This window comes from Corythoichthys intestinalis, chromosome 4, assembly GCF_030265065.1.
Source record: "Corythoichthys intestinalis isolate RoL2023-P3 chromosome 4, ASM3026506v1, whole genome shotgun sequence".
Lineage (NCBI taxonomy): Eukaryota > Metazoa > Chordata > Actinopteri > Syngnathiformes > Syngnathidae > Corythoichthys > Corythoichthys intestinalis.
In genome coordinates this window covers 35195973-35218646 of record NC_080398.1, presented here as the reverse complement: position 1 = coordinate 35218646, position 22674 = coordinate 35195973, and positions in this window count along the sequence as shown.

Below are 22674 nucleotides of genomic sequence, written 5' to 3'. Positions count from 1 at the left end.
CGGTCAGCAACATTAGGAGGCTAATTAGCATTTTCTTGGTTCCTTTGCTAGGTTGATCTGTTCAAACAAGCCCGGGGGGTCTGCTGTACTTACTGTAATTAAATGGAGAAAAAGGGGCGCAACGATTGCTGGAGAGAATGCGCACACACAATAAAGGCTCTCTGGACGAAGACACATGGGCAGTTAGCATAGTGGTTAGCGAGGCTGTCCCCTCACTGGACATAATTTTATTAAGGCACAAAATAGCTAAAACTGGAGTATTTTTCATTTCTATGATCTTTTTTTGTACCTGTGAGCAAAACAAAGTGCTGAAGCTGCACATGCAGGCGCAGGGCGTTTCCCTTTGGGCAATGCGTAGACCAAGAAGAAAAGACGTGATACAATGAGACTCATTACAGTTTTCCATTGTATTTACATCTTTTCCCCCCTCTAACTGCTGAGGAAGTAGAATGAAAGAAAAAAGAGAGCTTTTGCAGGAAAGTTCTTTCAACTTCAATGGTTGATTTAAAATAAAAGACAACGGTTCATCTACGAGGTTCGTCGATGATCACCGAGGCGCGAATGACTGCAAAGCAACAGGATGAGTGAATAACACGAGGCGTTCATTTGAAGGAAATTATAGGCTGTCGTTTGCAGTTGAGTGTTGACACAGCGGAAATGATTTTTAGTGAGTGACGCCAAGTATCGAGCCATCTCAATGACGAATGTAATTATAATTTTCTGTTTCCCAATAGATTTTGAAATACATAGTCGGTAGTACAATAGGATAGTGAATAGAACATTTAACTCTCAGGTTCTAGGTTGTGTTTTGATTCCTGTAGCGTATGCTTGTTGATCAAAGTAATACTTTTTCAATGACGTATACTTCGACTAATACTTCTGAACCTCATTTTTAATTTTGGTGGTAAATTAGCACCATTACCTAGCCTTGCAAGCAAGGCAGTATTTCTGGATTTAATGATTCACCATGTAGTACAGTCTTCCGAATCTCAACCGTCCAACCACTTCCCCGGTCATCTGTTGTTCGAGGCAAATCAAGAGAATAAAGCCTAAGTTATGCTCCTGCGTTGCGGCGAAGAGACTACGGCGTCAATGAGCATTCGATAAGTCTACGGTGAGGGAACGCGTTGCTCTGTAATTCACCGCCAAGCCACTAGAGGCGTGTGGCGTTATGTTTGTACGGTTTTGGGGCATGCCTGTTGACTTCCTCTAGTCTAGTTTAACGAAGAAAAAATAAACAATGCAAGATGGTACGCTTGAATGTAAATCTTCAGCTCATCAACAATGAATAAATGTTGATCATGTTGAGGCGCAGGCGACCAGAAGACCATTTCGAGGCGGCCTGGCTAACTTTTGATGCCGCACAGAGTTCTAGCCTCGGGTGGAAACCAGCAAGCTGTGGCAGCTAGCTTCAAACTGGCGTCGAGAACTGCGTCCAGCGTTTTGCCCTCCAGCTCGATTTGCGTTATCATAAAAGCACCGAGGCACTCTCAATCAGAGAGGATGTATCTGAGTGTGAACTGTTTGTTGTGGAAAATTAAACATCAAAACAACTCTTTTGACACCAAACTTGTGCTTTATTCTTCATATACTTGAAGTGTGACACATATATAAGTCACAGACTCACAGCAAACATATGTACAAAATATATGATGAAGTGCACCAACCAAAAATACGACACAAAGTGATAAAAATCTGGCAGTTTTTGGCCGACTGGGTCACCGCTTCGTGTGGCCATTCGATTCTGAACACACACACACTTGTCTCGGTGGTCCTTCCATTTTTTTATTCAATCGCTGGCGGACCTCCAGCCCCGTATTTTCAGCAATCTCCTCCCACAAATTGCTTGACATTTGGCAATCTTCATAATGTCTTGACGAGACATTGTAGAAGTTGTCGTACTTGCTCTTCATTGATGCTCTCGTCGGCTTGGTCCATTTTTGCATGTTCCAAAATCATGTTTGATAATGGCGGTTATTTCGCGCTGAACCGGAAACAACAGTCTGAGCGGACCAATCACAGTCCATTTCCGCCACGTCATATGCGTCGACGTGACGCTAGGGTTAGAAAATTCAGTAGGAGCACGTCAGGCTACGGCGCAGGGTCGTAAATCGGGTCTTTCTTGATGGCACAGGTCTGATGCGGAAGCATAACTCAGCCTTAAGGCGGGAGCTGCAGACGTGGCTAGGAAGCAACTATCTAGCATAAATACAATGTCGGAGTGCAAAGTGGTTCTTGTAGATAGTTCAATTTCTGAAGTTTTGTTGGAAATACACTTAATTAAAAGAAGAAGAAAGAACATAACGATTTTGACAGGAAACGATGTTTTTGCTCTTCCGCGATCCAAAGCGTGAAACTGTAGCTTAATTTGGATTGGTTGCCTTCTGATTGGGAGCCAATCAGGGGAAAGAGGCGGGAGCTGCAGACATGATTATCTGCATGAATACTTGTTAGGGTCCGCAAATACGGAAACAAGGTTGGACCTCAAAGCACGCAACAACTGGGGGACGCGTACAAGGGTTCCTTAAGTTCAAACAAAAAAACAACACGCAATCGCAGAAAAGTGGAAATAACAAAATGGGTCCGTGACAGCATGTCGACGGTACTCAATAATACTACCTCGAGGGTAAAACTAGGACGGTAGGCAGTGAGCCAAAAAGGCCAAATAAAACACTCAAATACCTGCACAAGGAAGAGAATTACAAACGAGAGCAGCAGACGAACAAGAACCTAAGGCAGGGGGGAAACAAGCAAATACTATAGAACGAGGTGTCAAATGACTATCAGCAAGACAATATCTCAGAATCCTTCTCTTGGATAACCCGTGTTTAAATACCGTGTTGATGAGCCGACCGTGGATGCAGGCGCGATGTTGGGGAAGCCCCCACAAACTGTTATGCAACAAAATACGCGTACAATCTAACCAGCAGCAGAATGTGACAATACTGCTATGGCAGAATGCAAAGTGTTTTTTGTTGATAATTCAATTTCCCAAGTTTTGTCTGAAATACACTTAATTTACTCATTAAAAGAGAAGCAAAGAACATCAATAAAAGCTTTATTCGATGGGAAAAGATGTTTTTGCAAGTGTGACGAGAAGAGCCATCTTCCAATCAGCAGCCGTATATTTTTGGAAGGTTCCTCTAATGAAAAAGGACTCATTTGGAATTTTCTCAGATTGACATGTGGAATATATACGTAGCAGATATGTGGAACAATCAATCTGAAGTGCCAGGTTAACCACCACCCTTAAGCCTAATTTATGTTTCTGCGTTGCGGTGATGGAGCAGCGACGGCCTAGACCCTACGTCGTCAACGAGCATTCAAAGTTCTGCGTCAAGGGGACGCGTTGCTCTGTAATTCACTGCCAAGCCACTAGAGGGGTGTTGTGTTGTGTTTGTGAGGTTTTGGGGAACTTTTGTCGAATTCTTTTCGAGTTTTCTTCCGGTTAGACAACAATGGCAGAGATAAAACACTTGAATCTGGCTCTTCAGCTCATCGACATTAAACAATAAATGTTGATCATACAAATGTTGAGGTGCATGCGACACAAAAAACTGTTGCGGAGGTGGTCTGTCCGAGTTTTGATGCTGCATGGAGACTGGCAGTCACATTATGAATTCTAGCATCGGGTGAAAGGCAGCAAACTGTGGTGGCTAGCTACAAAATTAACTCATTCACTCCCAGCCATTTTCACCGGCGCAACCCCCTTCGCTCCCGGCCATTTTTACTGGATTTTGACTGATTTGGCAAGGCCCACAGAAAATTCTGTTCTGTTGCTATATAAACATGGAACCCACCAAAAGAAAGATTAGACTCTTTTCTTTCAGCAAGAAAAAAGTAAGTTCATATCATTTTCCATTCATTAGAAATCAGCATTAGAAAATAGCTTAGTAAGAGCAATTTTCCAATTTCTGATGAAAAAACAGAGAAACTGATTTTTTTTTGCGAAAGCATACATTTCAAACATAACTTTAACTTTAACACAGCTATTTTTTGCTTTAGTTACATCCCCTGGGTCACCGCTTTGTGTGGCCATTCGCTTCCGAACACACACATACTTGTCTTTGGAGGTTCTTCCATTTTTTTTATACCTTCGTGACCTCCAGCCCGGTATTTTCAGCAATCTCCTTCCAGAAATTGCTTGCCATTTGGCAATCTTTATAATGCCATGACGAAACATTGTACAGGTGGTCGTACTTGCGGACCTTTTCGATGATCCTCTCATCGGCTTGGCCCATTTTTGAGTGTAGCACAACAATGTTTGTAAATGTCGGTGATTTCGCGCTGAACCGGAAAACACAGTCTGAGCGGACCAATCACTGTCCATTTCGCCACGTCACCACGCGTTGATGTGACGCATAGTCAGGATTTTGTGGAGGTGCACGTCAGGCTATGGCGGAGAGTCGTACATTGGGTCTGCCTTGACGCCGTAGGTCCGCTGCAGAAGCATAAACCAGCCTTTACTGTGTATATGTCAGTGGCAGAAATTGGAATGAGTTTCAGGTCTCACAATTATGGCTAAACAGAAAAGGACAGGACATTTGAGTGAAGAAAGATTTCCTAATTAACCTCTTGATTATTATTTAACAATACATCGTGTTTTGTTTGTTCTAGTCAAGTATCTTGCATACATTATGCAGCATGTGTAAATGCTACAGTGCCACAGCAGTGGTAGGCCTTGTCATGTTGACAGTGTTTGTATTGTGACATTCTGTGTCTGTGTATATTTTCTATATGACACACAATGCTTACAGTTAAAATATATATATATATGGTGTTAAGTGTGTGTATCGAATGTGACAGGCAGTCATCCTTTCCAATCAAAAGGCCCGTCAAGCGCATTTGTCAGTGTTCCGCTGTGTTTTCTTCTGCCGTTCTCCATCCCGCCTAACAGCGAGAAAGCAAGCGACACCAGGAAAATGAGCCAGAAAAATAATTGGGAGGTCGGACGCCTGCGATGTGCCGCTCCGGCCGTCCTGTCTTGTCCGTCTGGATGGCTCCGATGGCGTCGGCTCCCATTAGAGAGAGTGTCAGCGCAAAGTGGAACTGTCTCTATCACTGAAGCTTGTTTCCTTTCTCATCTTTTCATATTGTTTTGTCATTTGCTTATGTGCAAACACTTCAGAAACTATTTTTTCAACTTCTTTTTAGGGCTGTCAAACGATTAAAATTTTTAATCGAGTTAATCACAGCTTAAAAATTAATTAATCGTAATTAATCGCAATTCAAACCATCTCTAAAATATATATTTTTCTGTAAATTATTGTTGGAATGGAAAGATAAGACAAGACGGATATATACATTCAACATACTGTACATAAGTACTGTATTTGTTTATTATAACAATAAATCCACAAGATGGCATTAACATTATTAACATAGTTTCTGTTAAAGGGATCCACGGATAGAAAGACTTGTAGTTCTTAAACGATAAATGTGAGTATAGTTATATATATATATTATACATATATATTATATATATAGAGTAAGTTATAGTAATTTTTAAAGATGTCCGATCACGTCATTTTTAAAGTATCGGAATCGGCAAAAAAAAATCGGACATGCCTTTTTTAATATATATATATTTTTTAATTAAATCGTTTTCTAATTGTATTTAACGTTACAGACAAAATGTCTTACACTCATCCAGAGTCTTTAGTTTTGGCTTAAAGTAGGGCTATCAAATTTATCGCGTTACCAGCAGTAATTACTTTTTTTTTAATTAATCACGTTAAAATATTAAACGCAATTAATGCATGCGCTGCACGACCTAAATGGCGCCGTTTTACCTATTTATAGAGCTACAAGGCAGCGTAAAATGAGTAGAGTGAATTTTGGCAGTCTTTGAAGCCTTTTTATAATTGGCTAAAGCCTTACTATACCTCTCTCAACAATTAGAAATCTTGTGGGAAGCAATGTGGGGCAGCAAGGTAATAGTTGATCTTTTCCTTAACACCCTATGTTATTTCCCAACGCAGAGAAGATATATCAATTGGTGCCACTACGCACAGTCATGGTTGCACTTCCCATCATGCATTTGAGCAGAACAGTTAAATGGCTACAGTATCATTTACTGAAAGCTCAACAAATAAACTAGATGGCAATATTTAGTCACAATATACAAAGTCACACTTATCCTTTAAGAATTACAAGTCTTTCTATCCATGGATCCCTCTCACAGAAAGAATGTTAATAATGTAAATGCCATCTTGAGGATTTATTGTCATAATAAACAAATACAGTACTTACTCATGTACTGTATGTTGAATGTATATGTTCGTCCGAGTTTTATTCATTTTTTTCTTAATGCATTGCTAAAATGTATATGATCGGGAACAATTATCGGGAATGATTGGAATTGAATCGGGAGCAAAATAAAAGCAATCGGATCGGGAAATATCGGGATCGGCTCAAACTTAAACGATCGGGATCGGATCGGGAGGAAAAAAACATGATCTGAACAACCCTAGTAATTTTATATTAAAATCCCTCTTAATGTTTTCGTTTTAATAAAATTTGTGAAAATTTCAATCAAAAAATAAACTAATAGCTTGCCATTGTTGACGTCGCCGAGCAGGACATCACATGTTCTTCCACAGTGTCTTTAACTATATAAGGTAGTGACTGAAACACACCACAAGGTGTCAATGGCGAGTTTTAAATTAATTAGAGATCTAGCCAATGAGTGCGTTTTGCCCCTCGACTGACGCCGTAGTTTCCGGGTTCATTGTACCTTACGTTCATTTGGGTGTTAACTTCACAACGTACAAGACCTCTGATAGTTTGTATATTGTGACTAAATATTGCCATCTAGTGTACTTGTTGAGCTAAACGAAATGTTTGAATAGAGTATGACCAAAGTCTGAGTAAGTTTTATGTGTATTTTGCATAGCTATTTTGATTGGGAATGCCAGTTCTCTTTGCATTGAGTGCTTTTCTTTTTGTGAACATAATTTTTCTTGAGAGATAGGAATATTATTTTTGTTGTGCTTTCGCTAAATGATACTGTGACGACTTAACTGTTCCACCACTTTCACTAAATGATACTGTAGCGACTTAACTATTCCACCCAATTGCATGATGGGTAGTTGGACAACCATGACTGTCAGTGGTGGCTGCAAATGGTATATGTTCTGCGTTGTTTTTAAATGAAGCGTGTTAAGAAAAAGATCATTTCCTGTCATTCTTCCCCACGTCACTCGCCACAATAGTTATGTTTGTTGTGGAAGAGTTGCCGAAGCTTATGCCAATAAACGGCGCTATCCGACGAACGCCTGTTTCCACTCGCATTTCTCTGCCTCTTAGCTCTCAATATGAAAAACAACGGCGTCATTGTATTCTGTTTGAGGCAATGCATGAGCGGGTCCTTCCACGTACGCATTAATTGCATCAAATATTTTAACATGATTAATTTTAACAATTGCCGCGCCTTAACAAGATAAAATTGACAGCACTACTTCATTTATTGCTGAAAGTTATTCAGATTTCGTGATAATAGGGCTATTTATCTTGAATCTCCAAGACTGCAGACACAGGTGACCAAAATTAAAGGCCAAATGTGAAGTAAGGTTGGCCAACGTTGTTTTTGAATAATATCAATGGCTAAACAATTATAAGCGTATTTTCGTTATTTCTTTTAACGCAACCCTTCCAGATTCTTTGTTTAACCCATAGCAACGCCCTTGACAATGAAAATGCTTTTCTTCGACAATCTTCGGAAATCTTCGGAAATTACGTCACACAGAGAACTGCGAGGGAAGTCTGCCATAGAACAGTATTGTTGCATTGCTTCTCGGTAAGATGCCACGGCGGTGTGTGGCGATGTATTGTTCTCAATCTGAAGAAAAGTTGTATGAGTGCCCAAAGGATAGCAGGGCACGTAAATGGACATCTTTCGTTCGCATGAAGCGAATGAATTTCACGCCATCATCGAGTAGTGTTCTCTGCTACAAACACTTCGAAGATGCCTGCTTCCTCAACCGGTCTACTTATGATCAAGGATTTGCAAAAAAGTGTGATTTTTGGATAGATGACTGATGACTTCGTCAAAGCAGAGCTGCCAACTGTTGTGGAATGAACAGTAGAAGGTTGCGACGTTAGCCGAAAGCTAATTCGGGGCAAAACCCTGATAGTGTTGTGGAATGAACAGTAGAAGCTAGCGACGTTAGCCGAAACCTAACTCGTGGCAATCCCCGATCATAGTTGTATTGAGTTCATTATGCCTACACTTATAAATTCGTCAAAACTTTTCTTTTATCCCAGGCAACAGTAGGTGGTTTATTTACCTGACATGTTTCGGCGAACACTTCCGCGTTCGTCAGAGGGTCCGAAGGCGGAAGTTTTCGGCGAAACATGTCAGGTAAATAACCCACCTACTATTGCCTGGGATAAAAGAAAAGTTTTGACGAATCCCCGATCATGTTGTGGAATGAACAGTAGAAGCTAACGAAGTTAGCTTTCGTCTCGAGGCAAACCCCAATTGATGCTATTCATGTCAGGGATGACTAAGAATGTATAAAATAAAATTATGTGCAAATGCCTGCATCTTCAAATCATTATCTTACCAATCTTGCAATCTCGATGGGTCTTGTCCCATTAAATGTAGAGTCGTGTGGGCACATTGTTTGCATCCTGATTAGCGTCTGGCTAATACATGTAAGGTCCAACATAAAATTCCAACCTCCTCCTCTTCCTCCAACTCTTCAAAAACTTGGATCTCCTCACTTGCGCTCGATCTATCCCTTATATTGCTGTTTGAATCATTGTTTGAAGGGCTTTGTATTCTGGCCGTATGGAGCGCTGCCATTGCTGTTCTCGGTGTGACATATCACTTCCAGGCTAGTCCCCTTTCAGGCTCGAATTACAGAAACGCGATTATTTTGTCAAATATACAACAAATCAATTACTTTTTCATGCTTTATTTGTTGAACAATGTTTAATTACTTTAGTTTTGAAGCTATTTGGCATTTTATGAAATTACTTCACATTTGGTCTTTAAGGCCTTGGTGGAGGTGCAAACCTTGAATATTTTGTCAGTGTTTTTTTTTTTTCTTTTTTTTTTTTTTTACGAGCTATGGAGAATTTCTTGGTTACTTAGAAAAGTAAATCTGCCTTGGGATTCTAGCGTTGTAGATCTTTTCCGTTATAGAGCTGGCCTGACGTGCTCGTCCTTGCAGGTGCTCTGCTGAGCATCGATACCATGTCGCTGTCATGTCACGAGGCCATCTGAGCGTCTCATGTGGATGAGCCGGCTGGCAAGCAGGGACACGGCAAGAAACAAGGGGAGCGAGGCTGGGTGGGGGGGCGCCGGCGGGAGTTACTGCTGTAGCGGACACGCACATGGTGGGCTCGTGTGTATGAGAAGTCGTGACAGGGACACTGGTCGGGCTGTCATCGCGGGCACTACCAAGCGATGGTGCGGGGCTGACAGGTCAGGGTGGTTTCATGTCGGACAGAACCAGCCAGCCGGGGGAGTAGAGAGGGGGCACGCTCGGGTATTAGCTCCCAAAACGTCACAATCGCTGAACCATGTCGCGTTGTCTTTCTGTGTAGGCTTGACATGTTTTGACCTGGCCTAGCCCACTGGTATTTGGGTGTAATAACCTTTTATTGATACACAAGACCGGACGGGGGTAAATGCCTATTTCGCCCGTAGCACCCTAGGGTGGACGCTACGCATATGGTCATCTCATACACTCAGAGCCTCAAGGCAATTTGAACTGCGTGACCCTCCATTTTACCTGGCACTCGACAGTGTCCTGCAGGACTCTTTAAATGGTCATCTAGCGGACCCTGAACAGTTGCGACTTGCATGAGAGAGGGCCAGTTACCGGACCTCTGACCCGCTTCTCAGAATACATTACACACCTAATGAAGACTCCTACGCAAAGTGTCTTATGCCGTTTTGCCCTTGAGCCAGCGTTCGGGGGGGGCGCCGTAACTGCCTTGCACAATGACATTGAGAGAAGAGCCGCCGCCCCCTCCCCTTGTTCCGAGTCTCGGTGGATTTGGGGTATCCATCCGGCTGCCCGTGCACAAATAAATAATGCAGCGGCCAGCTAATGCGCTGGGCCCTGACGCAGTGGCTGACGTTGCCTGCAGCTACCTTTGGGCTGGAAAATAATTACCATGCAAAAGGAGGTAGTGGTGGTGTTTGGAGCTTGAGGAGGATGTATATAGTGTAATAGCAAAAATGGGGTGCCACAATGAAGCTGCCCTCCATGCGTGGACACCCCTCGTTCTCCATCCCTATGACTGTCACTCTCCGAGTATCTTTCCCTGTAGCCACTGACTAGCCAACCGGTGAAGTCCAAGAGGCTATTAGCAACACCGGATCGGTGCTCATGTTGTGACACACTGTCACACTTGTCAGAGTAGATAAACAGCATTGCATCATGTCAAACTTGTTAAAATAGTTTGCGCAGAAGCTTACGGATGCCTCTCCCCGAGTTTGATGGTTCAATATTTCTCGGTTTCCCTTCGCCCTCGAGCGTGAGCGGCGTTCCGATGAGACCTTGGCATTGAAATTGGCCTGGTCGGAGCAAACATGGGGGGTGGTGTCAGTATGTTGACTAATCCAGTCCAGCTCGAGACGTGCTGATCATGAATAGTGGCTGATCAATGCAGTGCTGTTTACACGGGTCTAACAGTGTTTGCTAAGACACATTTAAACGGCCCTGCTGCGCTCAAACATCAATCCGCCGGTGGGCAAAGGGCTGTCAGTTATCTCGCACCACAGCTATCATGACAAACTTAAAAAAGGTACTTGTAACAAGAGAATCGCACAGGATTCTGACTGTTGAGAAAATGGGTTTTGTAACGGCAACCTCGGACTTAAAGTGATCCTCTACCTTAAATACATGTAAACTCTAATAAACCACAATTGTTCTCTTGTACTAAAATATGTTGTTAGAAACACATAAAATGTTAAATCAATGGCAATATTTTATAATATTTACTACATATTTTGACCGTATAGTTGGCGCCATGTTTTTCGGGCTTGCAGTGATGACGTCATTGGGATCTTTCCAAATGTGTAGCGTGTTCAACAATTGCTTATTGCTGCCTAAACTCGCGAAGTAAAATGCCACGATGTGCTGCTTTTGGGTGCAATTTCCAGTCAAACAGAAAAAAGGGCATTGAAGTGAGTGGTCAAGGTGGAATTATTATTTTTAGAGAAAAAATGTGCATAAGCGGAAGCTTCTCCCCCTTTTTGGTCGCTGTATGCATGTATCATACCCACCACGCGTTACAACTGGCGCCCGAACATTTTTCCTGGATCCTCAGTCAAGTAAGGGTCCCATCGCGTCTGCAATAATAGTTTTGGATCTGTCCATTTATTTTTATTCGTCGGTCCCACAGCGGCTTTTCGGATCAGTCTATTCTGTGGAATCGACGGCCTGATCACGGCTGCAACATTGCAATGGGATCGGTCTAATTCCTGGATCTTTGAGTGAGTAAAAAAAACACTTATTTGGATTACTCTTGCTATCTTTTTTGTTGACTATTCTTCGTGGGAGTTTTCCCCAAATCATACCAAATAATCAAAGCACTATGGCACGCTACAGTGACGACAGTGACTCTGACATGGACCTTACAACAATGTTGGAGTTCGTCAGGGAACGCGTGTTTGCGTACTGCTGAGCTCCCGAGTGAAGAATGGTCAATGTGGAAACATTATTTTATGTGAATAAAATTTGGATAGGTGGAAGCTTCTCCCCTTTTTGGTACTTTTATACATGTATCCTACCTACCACGCGTTACAATGTACAAGACATGGATTACACAAGGTGTGCTCTTTGGCCAGTACTGTATGTAAAGCACACGACAGCTCTGGATGCTAACAATCTACATAATTACAGTATATTGGGATAAGTTTGAAAACGCAATATGCTTACCTTGAAGGTCTGCTAATAAAACCGGAGTTCCCAACAGCATACACTTTCGCTCCCAACTGGAGTTCCCAACAGCATACGCTGTCTCGCTCTGTTGTCATTGAGACTTTTGCCCAACTTTTGTCTTATCAGGTATTTGCTGCACGCATTTTTCCCTGAAGCTCGTCTTGTGAACGACCAACAGTGCTGTCCTGCTCCTCAATTTTCAGATCTGGTTCAAATAGGAAGGGTAGAACCGATGACATGTTGGGAAAGCTAATGAGTGACACGCCGGAATTTTGGCAACGGGCCCGGTGACGTCACGCACTGCGACGTAACAAGAATGGCGACCTATCACTTAAAATAATTTTACAAATTTTATTAAAACAAAAACATGAGGGATTTTAACATCAAAATTATTATAACTCATACTAACATTTATCTTTTAAGAATTACTTGTCTTAAAAATAAAGGATCCCTTTTAAGACTTGTAGGCTCTAATAAGCCCCAATTGTTCTCTTTTCCCAAAATATGTTATTACAAACATGTAAAATATTGCCATTGATTTAAAAATCTATGATATTTAATACATACGGAGGGTGCCATGTTTTATGCGCACAATGGACGCTCGGGGTGATGATGTAGATTGTCACTGCCACTCGGCAAATACTACTGGGTTACTGCAATTCCTTCTACATGGTGAGACATGCAGCATATGCACTCATCGGTTAAAAGCGGCAAGTACTTACTTTTTGTGTTTTCATTGATTCTTTCATTACCTTACATTTGAGAAAGAGGGCGCTGTGACGTGTACGGAGGAAGGAGTCCTCTTCACTATACAGCTGTACTGTTGTATAAGAAGGACTAAGGATTCAGCTGATTTTGCGGATTGATACGTTTATTTTTCGCATCATGCCAGCCAAATGGCTGCAAAAAAATCTTGCTGTATGAGGGAGAGGCGTGTGCGCCTTTTCGGGGTTTCAAAAGGTTCCCATTCACCGGTGGATATTGGTCAAAACAAGCCTTACTACTGTGGGACCATGAGACTTACGAGGAAGTGAGTAAACATCGTGTTTTGTATTATGTCAAATACTGGGATCATTTTAATATAGAGGTGGCTTGCATTTTGTGGCTGACATGCTCCTTGTCCACTCCGCCGACGACCGACGGCTTGTCGCACATCCCCCCGCCAGGAGAGCACTATACTCGGCTTTTGCCCTCTTGGTATGCCCGGTGTTCTGTCAAATTTTCCACCCGATCAGAAATTGCAACTCTGTGTTAAAAATAGCCGTGAATACAGCGATTACAAAGTAAACACTACAAACTTTCTTTAAATAAAGGACTACTTACGTTTGATCATGAACGGGCATGTAAAAAGCTCTCCTCATACACATTAGCAACATTGTCCAGCTGCTTCCCCGGCGAGCTCTCCTGTCCGTAGTAGCAGGGAAACGAGCTGTAAATTACTCCCCGCTGGGCGGTTTGCCGATCGGCAAAGACAATCAACAACCCAGTCGTCATGTGAAATAATCCGGGCTAGTTATGTGTGATTTTCCGCTTCGAACACTTTGAAACATAACTCGATTCGGGTTAGCGTGTCGGCTAGCTGTCATGCCTCTTGGTTTGTTTACATTCTCTGAAGGGAAATGACATAAGCCCGATTTAGATGGCATAAAATATTGTTCGGGAGGTGCGACAGTAAAGGTGAAGTCGACAGTTTTGACCATAATGGAGTAATTTTGCCATGTCGTCTAGAATAAATGCATTTTTATCATTTCATATTCCATTTAGCACAAGACTGTTATTTGTCATGACCATGCCATTTATTTAGCTATTGGGGAGAAATACTTGGATAAAAAGAATATCCTGTAAAAATATTGGAGTAGAGAGACTGGAACAATGACATTTTGCGGCTCTCTTTGTCGCGTTCCTCGTTGTGAATAATTCCCCCTAAATTGGCTGCATACTAAATCATTACTCCGCTGACGTCATCTACTTGTTGGGGACGCAGAGCCCTATAATCATAGACGTGGCTAACCGGTAGATTAAATGACTAATTTCACATCATCTTTGCTAAATTGTTGTATATAGTCAAATCGTCTCAAAATATGATTCTAATTCACATATTACCGTAATTTCCCGAATATGAGGCGCACCCGTGTATAATGCGCACCCCAAATTTACTTGTAAAATCTAGGGGAAATTATTGTACCCATGTATAACTCGCACCCTAATTTTAGCACCAATAAATAGAAGAATACATGAAAACAGAGCTCGTGTACAGATACAGAAATGTCATTTTACTGACTGGTGAAACACAGCACAAGCCTAGCACATTGGTAGTTCAAAACATTACCGTAAACTGGCAATATGCACAGTAATAATATATTCTGACAACTTCTCCAACTTACCAAAATCCAGGAGAAAACAAAACAGATGTGACTTTTCTTTTAAAGGCTGCTGTATAACTTGATCGTTTCATCATGATGAATAAATGTTTCTTCCATGGATTGATACGGTAAAATAAAATTGAGGACCGAAGTCGGAAATCGGAACGAGAGCTTCGCTACTGTAACATGAGGAACTATTGTTATTTGGGTTTGAGTTTCCCGAGGGACAGATATAGTTGACGGACACAGGAAGTCTGAAATTTGTTAAGTTTGGTATGGTCCGAGTTGCCGAGTTGCAATAAACATTGACTCAAATGAGTTCAAGAAAATAAATTCTGTGCTTTATGAAGAGTGAAAAAAGCAGAACTTAACACAGACGAAATCATTCGAACAATCAGAGTGAAGTATTACCGAAACAAAATGGTGACGTCATGTACCGTAATGGTCTGCAATGGAGTGCTGCATATGTTTTCTTCAACACAACATGGCCGTGTCAATAAAAAAAAAATCGGTCTTTATATATATATATATATATATATATATATATATATATATATATATATACATATTAGGGTTGTTCCGATCATGTTTTTTTTTGCTCCCGATCCGATCCCGATCGTTTTAGTCTGAGTATCTGCCGATCCCGATATTTCCTGATCCGATTGCTTTTTTTGCTCTCGATTCAATTCCGATCATTCCCGATAATTTTTCCCGATCATATACATTTTGGCAATGCATTAAGAAAAAAATGAATAAAACTCGGACGAATATATTCATTCAACATACAGTAAATAAGTACTGTATTTGTTTATTATGGCAATAAACCCTCAAGATGGCATTTACATTATTAACATTCTTTCTGTGAGAGGGATCCATGGATAGAAAGACTTGTGGCTTTGTATATTGTGACTAAATATTGCCATCTAGTGTATTTGTTGAGCTTTCAGTAAATGATACTCCAGCCATTCAACCCAAATGCATGATGGGAAGTGGACCCATGACTGTGCGTAGTGCTACCAATTGATATATCTTCTCTGCGTTGGGAAATAATATAAGATGTTAAGAAAAAGATCATTTGCTACCTTGCTTCCCCACATTGCTTCCCATGATATTTCTAATCGTAGGGAAAGGGATTGTGAGGCTTTAGCCTATTAAAAAAAGGCTCCAAAGGCTGCCAAAATTCACTCTACTCATTTTGCACTGCCTTTTATCTCTCTAAATGGGTAAAATGGCGCCATCACAGATTGAGCGCGACAATGCGTGAGTGGGTCGTGCATTAATCGCATTAAATAATTAACGTGATACATTTTTAAAAAATTAATTACCGCTATTATCGGTACCTTAAGCCTAAACCAAAGACTCTGGATGAGTGTAACATGTCTGTAACGTTAAATACATTTAGAAAACGATTTAATTATAAAATATATATATATTTAAAAAAGGCATGGCCGATATTTTTTTGCCAATTCCGATACTTTGAAAATGACGTGATCGGACCCAATCGATCGGCATCAACATCTCTAATATATATATATATGTCTGTCTCCATCCCTGTACCCGTGTATAATGCGCACCATGATTTTACAAGTTGATTTTGGGGGGAAAAAGCGCGTTATATTCGGGAAATTATGGTAATCCTATTTAAGACTTTTTTTTCCTCCTGTCGGACGCACTTTAAGGCATACGTAATTGGGTTCACGGCGAGGTACCTTTTATTGGTCTTGAACAAAAAGTCATCTAACAGAGTCTCAACGACAAAATTTAGGTCTAAAGCGTGCTTGCCCTTCACACAAGTTCTCCAAGGATGAAACACTTTGTGAAAACCAAGAAAGCCAATAATATATGGGCAGTCTGTTCTCACATCTTGACCTACCATCATCTCATGCCAACTTTTTGAGAACTACAGCGGGACTAAGCGAGTAGAAGAGTGAGTACCACAGAGACCACCAGGCATCATGGGATTGTGGCCTGTCGGTCACAGCAGAGAAGTTCCCCTTTAAATCTCTCCGGGGTGATTCGGTAGCGTATCTTTGCCGCCTCGGCCCACTTGCCAGAAAAACCTCCACCCCTTTGTGCTTTGGCTGTTGCTTCCATCTCTTCCCCAGTGACCTCCCTTACACACCCCTTTTAAAATCCCCAAAAGTTATACCCCTCCTTATCTCGGTCTAGGGCTTTGCCATCCAAAAATTCGACAAAATGAGGGGGGAGCTTAGTTTCACTTTTGCAAACCAAATAAGGTTTAAAATGGTAAGATGTCATGAGAGAGTAAGTCTTAAGCCCTGAGACAGACACGCAGGGGTGAATACGACCGGCCTTGCTCGAGTGACACTTTGTCTGCGTTTGCTTCATTCAAAATGTGAATAAAACGAGCTGTCCACCTGTGATACGTATTTAGCCGCATTTGCTAGACTGATAAGACCGGCTGAAGAATAGGCGGCAACTACGCGTGGCATCTATTAGAGCTCTGCAACGAGTGGCATCAATTGGAGCTCTGTTGGTTTAATAAATCGAAGTAGTGAAAAATTCTAAATGTGACTCATCAGCACTGCTTACAGAATGTATGGGTTAGGGGTGTGGTGGGGAGCTGGGGGGTGGTGTGAGTACTAAGTGCTGATGTTTAAGAAACAGCTTTGAAGGCACATGTATCACAGCAGCGCTCTCCAACCCGGAGCATTAGACTTGCTGATGGCTTGTTTAAGAAGTGATGAAATGTGTATTAGATGTGTTGTGACTCAAACAGCTGCGTTCGGTCGTCGCGCGGCACGCCGGGCTTGTTAGCTCGTTTCGCATAAGGGCCCCCACAGCCTCGCAAACGCCCCTCCCACCCACCACGCCAAATGCCACCACGCATAAACTGCACAAGTTCCATTTCGGGAAGTGCGTTGAAGTATATTGCGTGTCTCCGCTCTACAAGAATTAATTGAAAAGAGGGAGGAGACAAGATAGGCTCAAGCCCCGGGCTGCTGAATATGAAGTACGAGGCTTAGAGAAAAGACGGGGGGGACAAAGATAATGGAGGGCGACTCAACTTCCTCCAGAGAAGCCCCCAGACATATTCTTGGAGCCAAATCACAGTATTTTTGCTTATTAAGTAAAATAACTTAAGACTTACTTAATAACCAAGTTGGTACCTTGCTCAAATTTAGTACAAGGCTGCTTTCGGTAAATCTCTTTTCTCCAGTCTGAATCGGTTAGGAAACCAAAGACTAGAGATGATGCCAATCGATCGGGTCCGATCACGTCATTTTCAAAGTATCGGAATCGGCAAAAAAATATCGGCCATGCCTTTTTTTAATATATATATATATATATATATATATATATATATATATATATATATATATATATATATATATATATATATATATTTTTTTTTTTTATTAAATCGTTTTCTAACTGTATTTAACGTTACAGACATAATATGTTACACGCATCCAGAGTCTTTAGTTTAGGCTTAAGGTAGGGTTATCAAATTTATCCCGGTAACAGCGGCAATTATGTGTCACGTTAAATTATTTAACGCAATTAATGTATGCGCTGCACGACCTTCTCACTCATTGTCGCGCTCAATCTGTAATGATGCCATTTTACCTATATAGAGAGATAAAAGGCCGCACAAAATGAGTAGAGTGAATTTTGGCAGCCTTTGGAGCCTTTTTTTAATTGGCGAAAGCCTTGCAATCCCTCTCCCTTCGATTAGAAATATCATGGGAAGCAATGTGGGGAAGCAAGGTGGCAATTGATCTTTGTCTTAACACCTTAAGTTATTTCCCAACGCAGAGAAGATATATCAGTTGCTAGCACGACGCACAGTCACGGTTCCACTTCCCATCATCGTTCCACTTCCCATCATGCATTTGGGATGGCCACAGTATCATTTACTGAAAGCTCAACAAATACACTAGATGGCAATATTTAGTCACAATATACAAAGTCACAAGTCTTTCTATCCGTGGATCCATCTCACAGAAAGAATGTTAATAATGTAAATGCCATCTTGAGGATTTATTGTCATAATAAACAAATACAGTACTTATGTACTGTATGTTGAATGTATATATTCGTCCGAGTTTTCTTCTTTTTTTTTTTTTTTTTTTTTTTTTAATGCATTGCCAAAATGTATATGATCGGGAAAAATTATTGGGAATGATTGGAATTGAATTGGGAGCATAAAAACATGATCGGAACAACCCGACCAAAGACAAAAAAAAAAACAAAAAAAAAATACATTCCACTCGACCACATAAGTTCGGATGATGCTAACCCCTGCACCCTGATGTAAGAATAGTCCAAAGGGTTCCTGTGGGCCCACAACTTCCCTGAGTTAAAGCTGGTAGTGACATATTTGTAAAACAATAAAAAAGGCAGTGCAGTATCTGGAGGGTTTGTCAAAGGTTGATCTTGCATATGAATGAAACCAGTGTCCTTAAAGTGGAGGACAGATCCTAGTTTGAGTTGTAGGGCGGCTTTCTCGAAAGACCCAGACGTGCCATCTCCCCTCACCTCCTACAATAATCCATCCAGTATGACAGTATGTCTGCCCAAAGATGACCTACCAGTCAGATACACACGATCACCAAAGAGGTGACCAGGACGCATCGATAGTCAATGACTAAAGTCCTAACTAAATTATAAGGCTCATACCTTATACAGGTAGTCCCCGGGTTATGAACGAGTTCCATTCCCTAGGCTGTAACCCGAATTTCCGTGTGTGTCAGAATTAACCCTTTAACACCCAACGTGTCGGCAGCGACGCGTTTACGCATATCGTCTTTGAAGCTTCGTCACGCTGTAATTACATCACCCACGTGCAGCTGGTTGGTCTCATTTGAAAGTTCGGAAGTTGATGTCCACACCAGTTTTTATTTGAAGTCAATCGACCACGAAAAACGGGAGATAATGTCATTTGAGTTTTATAGTTTTATTGCACTCATAAATATGCATTAAAACGATGTATGGACCATGTGTCTATCTCCATATTTCCATCATTTCTTGTCCTTTTTCAAAACTGAAAGCAGCACAAAAGACTACATATCCAAGAGCCGTTCTGATGTCAAGAAGGACAAACCGAATGTGATCATTTTTAATAAATTTCCGAACGAGGTGCCAACTAATGAAAGGGAGGCATGCGACGCAAGCAACGGCCGTTTGGTTTGAGCGAGCGACTTTGAAACGTGCAGAATTAATGTAAAACTACATTTAGCGCAAGCTAATGCATTATTTCATCAACTCAAGGAAGAAGATGAGCCGTATTTGTTGTCTTCTTCTTTGCATGAGTCGGCGTCTCGGCGAATAGAAGTGACGGCAGCGCGCAAACGGTGAAAGAGTAGGCTGTGTGACGTTGTGTGTGACGCAGCTGCGTGTCCTGTTCAAGCTTTATTGAGTGCGCAAAAAAAAAAAAAAAAAAAAAACTTTATTGGGTCGTATGCCTGAAAATTTTGAATTGAACTGAACTACTTTTCAATATTTTTTAAAATACTTTTTTTCAATGTTATATACTGTATATTTTTTCTTTACTAAAATCTTTTCAATTTTTATGTAGATGTGTGTTCGAGAAGCTTGATTGCATGTAGGTATATACTTTTGATAAGGTGATGGGTACAACACCTAACTTCACAAAGAGATATCCTCCAAACCCTTTTTGTGTTAGATGATATATATAATTTTTTTTTTCACTATTTTGCACTGTATATAACCTGTTTTGACCATAGTATGTGTATAGGCCAAAAAACGCCTATGACCATACCTGCTGTTTGTGTTGAATTGTCAAACATAAAACTATTCAATTTTATTTTTTTCTATTGAATGTTTATCCTAACAAGTTGAATAAATATGATCACGCTTCAAAACGGTTGGTCGAACATGTTTGGTTGTCAGTGGGACGTCAACATTACAAATTTTGAAAAAAGATTTTGGGATTTTTTTTTGTCTTTTTGGGTCCAAAATGTGGATTAAAATTGGTCAGTGAAGAACACAACAGTTTGGACATGAAGTTCAAGGTGTCCTGAAAAAAGGGACCCAACTTGGCCATTGTAAACAATTTTTTCTTTGAAATGTAAAGGCAACATCAAATGCATGCAAATTCGGCCAAAATAGGCTTAGGTGTTAAAGGGTTAAGTACCTAAGTACCTCTAAATACAAAATAACTATCCAAAAACATGTATTATACGTCATATTAAAACGATCAAGTAAAAAATAAGATACTGTGAGGTACGTTGTGTTAAATGCCGTTATGCTGGATGACTACTTGGGCTTTAAAAAAATAATTATATATAGCAGTTTCATGGAACATTAAGCCCCCGAACTATTTTTAATTTGTTTTACCCTGGAGACCCTTGTTTACAGACACCGCGCAATGGCTTTCGTTTCAACCCAGCCATGAAAAGAAGGTAAGTAATTATATTTATTATCCGAAATTTCTGTCATTTTTAACTTAGAATCATGAATTGATGTCTAAAATTTAGTAAAAAAAAAAAAACACGACTGTATAAAATTAATCACTCGCTTATTACATCACAATGAAAACAAATCTGTCTGTAAATAGGTCACGGATATCTACCTCATATCGGTCACATACTTGTAATTTTTTGTTACTGTCGCATTTTCTTGATATTTTCGATATTAAATAATCGATCCAGACAAAGAAAAATTGAACAAAAAAACGTTTGAAAGGGTAAATATTTGAAAAAGAAAATCTCGACTACTCTTTGGGAAAAGAAAGAAGCATTTTTTAAGCTTGGCATTAAGTATCAAAACTCACAAAAGTCAAATAAAGCAAACTGTAGTAAATAAAATAGAATATAAATTAAACAATTCCCAGATTGGGGGCCTCCAAGTGGTCAGGGGCCCTAAGCAGCCGCATAGTTTGTGGATAGGCTGGGCTGGCCCTGCCTCCTGTTCAAAAAAATTTCTTCCCCCAGAAAATTTAGATTTTAAGCTTTCCAACGATGTATCACACATGCATATAGGACAATTTTTAAATCTGGCCAAATTGGGGGTCTCAAAGTGGAACTTCAAGTCACCTGAGTGTTTTCCGCCGTATACAGATTCGGGCTTTGCTCACAAGTGAGTTGCTTAGCTGAGAGAAAAGGGCACTGTGGAAAGAGTTGGAAGGCAAGAGAGGGGGGATGTCATGGTTGCTCAGGTTGCCTCTCTTAACGCGAGCCCGCTGTCCGAACTCAAAAAACCGGATCGGGACTCGCAAGAGGAGTCGGCGCCGGGAGAGAATCAGCAGCGGTAGCAGCATGAGAACAAGGAAGTGGGAAGTCTGAAAAATGCGTATTGTCAGCGGTCAGAAAAGAACCGGAGGTTGGCGCGGGCATCATTACTACTCAGGCCGAAAAGGGTGCTTCTCGGGCGGACACATGAGAACTGGAGATGACAGCGGGTGGCTGCTTGAGCCCAGTCTGAAAAAGGCGCATTGTCGGTGGCCAGAAAAGAACCGGAGGTTGCGGCGAGTGTCATTACTCCCCCAAGCCGAAAAGGGCTCTTCTCGGGCTGAACCAGAGATGACAGCGGGTGGCTGTTTAAGTCCAGTCTGAAAAAGGCGCTTTGTCATCGGTCAGAGGAGAACTGGAGGTTGGGGCAGGCGTCATGATGTTCCAAAGCTGAAAAGGGCACCTCTCGGGCGGACACATGAGAACTGGAGATGACAGCGGGCGGGACCTGACGCCGTCAGGAACTGCAGGATGGCGGCGATGTTGCTGGGGGAGTAGGCATGGCAAGAACTAGGTACTGTTTACGCGACTGGAGACAGAATGGCTGATGAGACTTCGGCGTCGTAAAGTCAAAATTGCGTAGGTCGGGTACGTCGTAACCCAGGGACTACGTGTACTTAAAACTGAGTACTCATCTCAGGACAAACACTATGAGTAAATTTTCTCTTGCACCAAAGGCCATCACTTATTTCACTCTCCTGACTGACCAAACACTGGCCTCCCACTCCACTGAAACGGTTCCTGTTACCTATTAAAGGGTACCTTGGATAGAAAGACGTAGTTCTTAAAAGATAAATGTTAGTACAAGTTACAATAATTTGATATTAAAACCCCTCTTAATGTTTTCGTTTTAATAAAATTTGTAAAATTTTAAATAAAAAAATAAACTAGTAGCTCGCCATTGCTGTTGACGTCGCACGGCGGTGACATCACAGGGCCACGCTGCCGTACATTACAGTGTCCTCAAATAAAAAAAAAAAAAACGTGTCCCTCTTTAATTATGTAAGGTAGTGATTTAAATACATCACAAGGTGTCATTGGCGAGTTTTAAATTAATAAGAGAGTCAGTCACAACAAACAGGACTTCTGATAATGGCTCCCAGCATCATAGTCTGTATATTGTGACTAAATATTGCCATCCAGTCTATTTGTTGAGCTAAACCAGTTGCTAAAATGTTTAAACAGAAGTTG